The 8,388-nt window shown below is 38.3% G+C and overlaps 1 long non-coding RNA gene across 1 annotated transcript; it reads left to right on the top strand.

Annotated features, from left to right (window-relative positions):
* The first annotated feature begins 2,577 nt into the window (after positions 1-2,577).
* On the top strand, positions 2,578-8,070 carry LOC113357595. The gene is made up of 6 exons (XR_003363713.1): positions 2,578-2,743; positions 3,154-4,550; positions 5,007-5,249; positions 5,445-6,720; positions 7,281-7,455; positions 7,557-8,070. It is a non-coding gene; the product is annotated as an uncharacterized LOC113357595 (long non-coding RNA).
* Positions 8,071-8,388: the final 318 nt, after the last annotated feature.

Genomic DNA, 8,388 nt, shown 5'->3' with positions numbered 1-8,388 from the left:
TCCTTAGGGTCTAAGTTTGGCGATCTAAGGCACGTGTGAGTATCTAGCCTACTCACACGAGGAAGAGAATAGTCAGTGGAGTTATACGAGCCAACGAGATAACTAAAGTTAATTCTGGAGGATAAACTCAACTTATCAATCCCTGAGTAATTATTCCTATAATCATGGATAGGTGCCTATCGCACCCATCATCCTTATTTTACTGTCTTGATATTAGGATTTTATAACTATAAATAAGCCTACAATCGGCCATCTGAACACAATTTTAGAAGCAATTTTTGCTACCAACCTCTCTCTCAAAACTTTCTTCTGCAACTCTCTGTAACTAAGAACTCTGATTTCATCTTTTTTCAGCTTTCCTCCCTAAAACCAACCCTGATCTCTCTCATGCGACTAAAGCAGTCCCCGAACGTCCAAATTTCATGTTTAGGCGAGGTTTGTTTGTGATCAACCTTCTGCGCTTATCATAAACCCTAGTAATCTTTATCACATTTTCCCCTCTCCATTTTACATCTTGTACGCCAGTGTTCATTTAATTTTTCATAAAATTTTCTTTTTCTTCTAACTACGCTCTCAACATCTCAGATAACTTAATCCAACTAAGTTAAACTATTTCCATTACCTTACTATAAAAATTAATCATGGATATATTAGCCATAAAATAAAGTCTATAACTACTACATGATTATGTTTATCTTTGATGGGAATGTAAATTCCAAGAAACTTATCATCAAAATATCAGCTTTAACAAAATCGATCTGACCCTAGATGTTTGCTTCTCTCTTGTGGGAAAGATAAAATGGTTATCTGAAATTATTTTTAGTTATGAAAGGATCGATATAAACTGTATGATTGTATTATGTCGTTGAAAAATCTCATAAGGTTTCCGAGTACCTAAACCGGATCTATCAATATATATGAGGTTTCCTCTTTTTCGAAAATAAAATAAAATAAAAATATATAACATAATTATATTTGATTAATAGACCATTAATTTTTTTTCAGGTAAAGAGTATTACATTAACTAGTTGGAAGCCTAACAAGCTAAGCTCCAACAACATACTACTACATTAATTGAACAGGTTGCCGTGCTAGCCTACCAACGAGCCTCATGGGTAACCTAACTAAGGGAGCCGAAGCAGATGAGGATTGAGATTGTGTCACAAGGGGGCAAGCTAACTCCACCTTCCATGTTAATTCCTGCAATATTACGCCATTGGGGAATCGAACCTGAGACATCCTGGAGCGCATGAAACTTTGGGAAACGGGGATAACAATAACATAAAATAATACGAGCACCTAGCTCAGCAGGTCATCCCCGTTTCCCAAAGTTTCATGCGCTCCAGGAGGTCCCAGGTTCGAGCCTCCAATGGCGTAATATTACAGGAATTTACATGGAAGGTAGAGTTAGCTTGCCCTCCTTGTGACACAATCTCAGCCCCCCATCCGCTTCGGCTCCCTTGGCTAGGGTTACCCATGAGGCTCGCTGGTAGGCTAGCACAACGACCAGTTCAATTATTAATGTTGTAGTAGTACGTTGTTGGAGCTTAGCTTGTTAGGCTTCCAACTAGTTTTTTTTTCTTTGTTTTGAAAAAAGAAGGTTATATTAAAAAGAAAAGAATTTACAAAGCAAGACCAAAGTTACTCACAAACATTACATGTGAATAACAATGTCCCAATGAAAAAGAATTTGATTAACACTAAATCCTCTAAACACCTCATTCTCAAAACACCACAAAATGATAGTGTTCATAATGAGCATAATTGTCTCATGAACCAGTTTGTGTCTACCACCAAACACTCTTGAGATTCTTTCCTTCCATAGATGCCATAAAATAGCATAGTTCACCAACCACCAAAGCTTCCTGCATCTTACTTGTAAATTATTCATCTTCCAAGTCTCAAAATGATCCATTACAGTTGCAGAGAAAGTCCAAGACACCTTAAAATCCTTCAAAAAGAAATTTCAAACCTCTACAACATAAGGGCGGTGCAGAAAAATATGATATGCAATTTCCTCCATCTGTTGATAATACACACATAACTTGCTCTGCACATTCACACCTCTATGACTCAACATTGTTAATGTTGGAAGAGAATTGTGAAAGTTAGTCCACAGCATGAAGCTCACTTTAGAAGGAATGTTTCTTTTCCATAGAAATTTCTCAAAACTATGCAGATTTGTCCTCCAACTGCATATTGTAACATTCCTGCACTGAAAAATCTCCCTCCATAAACAGCTCATCTGCCTCTTCTGAGAATTCTGGAACAGGTCATAGCTCATTGCAGAGACTATTCCACTGCAGCTGCTCTTGTGTACTCAGTCTTCTTCTAGAAGAAACACTGTAATCCCCCATTAATCACCATTTCAGCAACAGTAGCATTCTTGTTACACACAACCTTATAAATAATTGAAAATCTATCTTTTAATGGTTCAGTTGAAGTCCATTTGTCCATCCAAAATCTAATGGCCCTCCCATTTCCCGGTTTAAAAGCTAAAGCATCATTTATAAAAGCGGCAGATTTCAAGATATTCTTCCATGACTGACTAAGTCTGCATTGTATAATGTGCCACAACAGCAAAATCTCAAAGCCCTAAAAAATCCCATTTTCACTCCTCAGAACCCGAAACCACCACAACCAGACGAGATACTAGAGATATTCTCTAAAATTTCACCCCAAATACCCTCGATCTTCTACTTAGAGAATCTGGTTCTTTGCGATTTCACCGAAGTTCCAACCGGTAATGTCTTAAACCCTTCTCGTTACTGAGTCGATACTTTTCTTTACTCTTTTTTAACCCTAATCACGAGTTTACAATTATCAGGGTTTTCGATTGTGTATTATTCAGTAATCTTCTTGAATGTTGTTTTGATTGCGGTGATAATCCTACTTTGATTAGATTCCATATTTATCCTTACAAAATGAAGTTTGTAGAATGCATTTCATTTGATTTCTTCTTTGAATTTAGATTCATTGGCAAGGCCTTTCCCTCTCTAGTTCGTATGTTAGAGACGTTAGTGTAACTTGATCACAACAACCTTGAAATATCCTGAAAGTTATTTCAGCCATTTCTTTTCTGTAAATTGATCCTTTGGCTACATTTTTAATTTGTATTTTAAAATGCATGTTTTACTTGGTACTTTGAAACAGTTCTTTTACTTGGATCATTCAATATCCATTCTTAAAGTCAGCTTGGATGTTAAACCAAAGTCAAATGTCGTGTAAAAACTCTCACAAGTCTGTTGTAAAGTGGGTAAATTTGAAACACCACTTGCTTTAAGAGAAGTGGGAAAGCCTAGTCAAGTTGCATTTAAGCTGGCAGATTCTGGAGAGGCTCGAAGACATTCATTTGAACCAAAGGAGCATCAGGTGGTTTCTACTCTAGATACACATTGTCACTCGGAACCCTTTCACCACTCAGATTCCGTGGGAGGGGGTGAAAGCTGTTCCACATTTTCCCCAGGAGTTTCTGTTGAAATGCCCTACTCAGAAAGGAAGGCAGCTTGTGACCTGGGGTGCAATGGAGCTGCAGGGAAATTCAAAACCTTCAGAAATTTTAGTAGCTTCTCTTGTGCAATAAAAGCTTGAGAAATCTCAGCCACAAAATTATGCAATTTGAAGATAATATATCTCAAGAGGATTCTGGGGTGATTTATGCTAATGGTCCTCGAAAAACAAATGATAAGTACGAGTTCATAGGAATGAGATTAGAACTAGCAAGTACACTGTGATCACTTTCCTGGCGAAGAATCTGTTTATTCAAATCCATCGAGTTGCTAGCTGCTCTGAACCAGCTCACCCTCTTGCTATTTTTGGTAGAACTGTATCACTTTTTCCTTCTGTTCTTTGTGCTCTGTGTTACGGCTATTAAAGATGGATATGAAGATTGGCAAAGACACAAATCAGACAGAAATGAGAACAACAGGAATCTCTTGTTGTGCAATATGACAAAAGTGGAGATAAAATCGTGCTGATGAGGTTGTTAAAATACGTGCCAACAAGACAATTCCACGTGACATGATTTTTTTGAGGACAAGTGATACTGGTGGGATAGCATACACTCAAACAATGAATCTTGATGGTGAATCGAACTTGAAGACTGATGTATGCACGGAGCAGTTTCAATGGCTATTGACGAGGCAGTATTGGAGGGCCTATCACATGCCAGCAGCACCCAGCCGACATGAGATTTGATGGGCATAAATTTCCACTCAGCCAATCAAACATCATTTTGCTGGGTTGCCAGTTGAAGAACACAGCGGGGTTGCCAGTTGAAGAACACAGAATTGGCAATCGGTGTTGCTGTGGACGCTGGACAGGAAATGAAGGCAATGTTAAACAGTGCAGCATCTCCTTTCAAACGAAGCAGACTGGAAAAGTGGAAAGCCATATGAACAAGGAAACCTTGTGGTTGTCGGTTTTTCTTTTTATTATGTGTGTGGTAGTGGCGCTTGCGGCTCAGAGAAATGATCACCAGCTAGATACCCTGCCTTACTAGTATCACTTGCATGATACTTACCATTCAGTGCAGGAATCATCTGTTGAAGGTACATGGATCTCCTTATTTATATTTGGATGGACTAAAGATAGATATACATATGAGGTATCATGTTTATAAATTCTATTTGTAGTTGTTGTTGGATAGTATTATCAATCACCTTTTATTAACTGGCTTATTCTTTATCTTGAAAAAACTACTTATAAATCTGTAGTCGACTGCAGGTAAGAAAACATTCTAAACTGTATAAACATGTCAATCAATGAGTTTTTTTTTTTATCTGAGATTTACCATTTTTAGATATGAGGCAACAGCATTCTTAATCAATGTGTTTTCTGTATGAACATGTAATTTGCTGCATTTTTAGTTGCCACAGCATTCTTGCGCTTGCGTTAGGTGTTTCTAGTATGCATGTATCAATCATGCATATGCATGTATCAATCATGCATTGCAGTCGCCATGTGGCTTTACCTTCTGAGTCAATATTTGTAATATTTTGTTGCAGAAGTGGCAAACCCTCAAAAGCAGAAACCCGAATTTGAAATAGTCATTTGATAGTGAGCTGGTTGAGTTGTTGCATAAGAACTTAGATGGAGATGAAAGGATAGTGGTACACGAGCAATGAAGATGTAGGAGCTATTGAGTATCAGTGTGAATCTCCTGACAAGCAAGCCTTAGTCTCTGCCGTTTCTGCATATGGATACACATCTGGGCACATCATGGTTGATGTCAATGGCGAGAAATTAAGGTACAGTCACCACTTATTAAGTATGCTTTTTTTGATATCCAAAATTTGGAACTTTGAAGTATGAATCTTGCGACCAGTGAAATATTGGTAGTACAGGATACAGAACCAACCCTGCAGCTTTGTATTTATCTTATTTCATTGTTCAAGGTTTTGGGACCTGTATCTTTATTAGATTGGCAATTTTTTCTAATTCAGGTTGAACATATTGGGTTTGCATGAGTCATGATGTGTGCAAGAGCATGTCAGTTGTTAAATTTCCTAACAATGCCGTAAAAGTGTTGGTGAAGGGAGCTGATAGCTCAACGGTCAGCATGAGAATAATACAGACAACCGTAAAGATCTTTTATCAAGAAATATAAAGCATGCAACTCAGAATCATTTGATAGAGCATTCTCGAGAAGGTTTGCGCACGCTTGTCCTTGCTTCCAGGATCTTACAGATGAAGAATTTGAAGAGTGGCAATGCTGCTATGAAGAGGCGAGCACTTCGTTGATTGATAGATCCGCTAAGTTGCGCCTAGCAGCATCTCTCTTAGAATGTTAATCTTCTTGGGGGACTGCAGTTGAAGATAAGCTACAATAAGGTGTTTCAGAAGCCATTGATTCCCTTCAGCAAGCAGGAATTGAAGTTTGGGTTCTTACTGGGGATAAGCAAGAGATTCCAACTTCAATCGGTCTCTCATGCAAACTTCTGACCCAGGTATGCAGCAGATTATTATAAATGGCACTACTGAGGAAGAATGCAGAAAACTGTTGGCTGCACAAAAGTCAAATATGGTGGTGTTAATGATTGTGGCGATTCTGCTCCTCTGTTTCATTGAGAAGGCCTTAACCTCTCTGGTTCCTATGTTGTCAAAAATGCCAGACCTCATCCTTAGAACTTGACGTGGACAATACAATTCGTCGTGGGTATATGAGAGAGGTGGTGTAGTTACACAGGTGAACCAACCAAAGGTGTGGAGTTTGGGGCACTTAGAGAAGATATCCTGGTGATTATCGTCCGAGTGAATATTCTAAGTTTAATCATTCACCTCTGCTGCACTTGGCTTTTCAAGTGTTGGATAAGTTCGTCGGGTAATTGGGACGCACAGAAATGATTTCTATCTCTAAAACCATCAATGAAACCTCAAGGCAGAGACATTGATCAAGTTTGCTGTATTACTTCATCTCAAGGCAGAGAAAATATCAGTGAAGGGGATCAACAAGCACATTAAGAGGGTGATGGTGGAGATGAGTCTGGTCACCACACTGTTTTCATCGCCCTCTTACTAGTTCCTGCTTATGCAGGAGATAACCTTCAAAGTGTTTGTCAATGGTTTGAGTCACATACTGGTGGCATATCTACTTGAGTACGTGATTCTGTAGGTGTAAATGATGCTACATTGCCAGAGGATGCCGAAGGGGTTATAAGATTATTTGAAAATCAGCCAGAGGATGCCGAAGGTCTAACTCAACAGCACTCCTGCAAAATGGTAATTTCTGGATTCTGAATCATGTTATCTCTTTTAGTCTTTTAGGTATTTCTGTACTGGATTAAAACTGATTAGAGGTTTAATGTTATCTCTTTTAATCAATTTGCTGTATTTTGGGTGTGTCCGCGTATGTAGCTGTGTCCTTACGTACGGACACACGATACGGGGACCCCCAAGAAGTATTGGTGCAACCTAGCTTTAGCCCTATAATTGTTAGTCATTAAAAGGTTTGCAGGTGCGGTGTGTATATGCCTTGTTATGTTTATGTATCAGTTACAATAGCAGAAGGTAGATCAGATCTTTTCTTCTATACAAGTGAAGATAGTTGTTTACATATTTTGTTAACAGTGGCCATTCAGATCTAAAAGTTTATTTAAAGGCCCATTTTTATGCAATGTTGGGTTCGGTTTCGGCTTTGGTTTGTGCATCGACTTTTCTTCTTAGTGATTGAGTTTCACTTACCAACATGTCGTACAATATTTATGCTTCTGGTTACAATCGTAATTTTAAGTTTCATCTGAGACTTGTAATGGTTTGTGTTAACTGTGCAATGTTTTCAGGTACGTTCAGTGCCTCAAAGGGGCTGGAATATGTTGTCCTTGGAACTGCTAGCGCACCTTTTCACATGGTGACAGTAGAATAAGGGATATCTAAAGATATGTTAATGCTCTCATCAACATTATTCTGGCAATCCCCATTCTTGGAGCAATTATGGAGAAAGGGGTATTCATAAAGGTATTCCTTTGGATGTATTATAACGCTTTACAATGAATATGAGTAATTTTTAAGATGTTCAGTTAAAATCTAAAGCTTCCTTTGATTTGTTGTACGTTCAGCTATGGGATTAAGTCGGGAGATCCAACCCAGCATGAAGTCCACTACGAAATTTAGTGATGTTAAGGGAGTTGATGAGGCCAAAGCTGTGCTGGAAGAAGTTATCCAATATCTTCATGACCCCAAGGTAACTGCAGTATAACATATTAGAGCCTGCAAATGCTCGTATAGATCCCATTATCAACTGCTGCTCCAATTATGGTCTGAGAACGTGAATCTGCATGTATGCTGCACATGTTGCACCTAAATTTCCAAGAATAGGTTACAGACAATATGATTATCAGTGCGGAGACTTTTCCTGTAATGTTGAGCAATGTCGTAAATGACCTGCCCTTCAATTTTACTTTTTACTCGTGTTTTTATCAGCAACAATACATTTTGGGTTTAGTAGAAAACCGATTTTTCCATTTCATCATAACTCATCTGGGTCGTTTCATCACATTGATTCTTCTTTCAGTGTGTGGGCTCCACGAGAAATTACTCTGATTAACAATTAATATCAAACTTAGTTGTTTCCATCCTGATGCAAAATCAGATTACAGATATTCTTTTCCGAGCACCAACGCTGTGATTATTATATCTCTATTTTGTGTTGGCGCGGTTGCATCAACTCCCACCAATTCCTGTGTGCATATAAGCAAAATTTGTTGGGTGCAATAATCAAAAACAAGGAAAAAAAATCAAATAAACAAAAGTTACTGATACTTAGCTCCTTTGTAATGGAAGTGATCGATTTGATGAAACGGACGAGCTCTCCAAATCTTCGCAACAGCAACAAGGCAAAACTTTTGAAAAACAAAGTGAGTCACGTGTTCAACACGTTGCCCATAAGAC

Source organism: Papaver somniferum, chromosome 3 (assembly GCF_003573695.1).
Source record: "Papaver somniferum cultivar HN1 chromosome 3, ASM357369v1, whole genome shotgun sequence".
NCBI classification, from domain to species: domain Eukaryota; kingdom Viridiplantae; phylum Streptophyta; class Magnoliopsida; order Ranunculales; family Papaveraceae; genus Papaver; species Papaver somniferum.
This window is presented reverse-complemented; position numbering and strand designations above follow the sequence as displayed.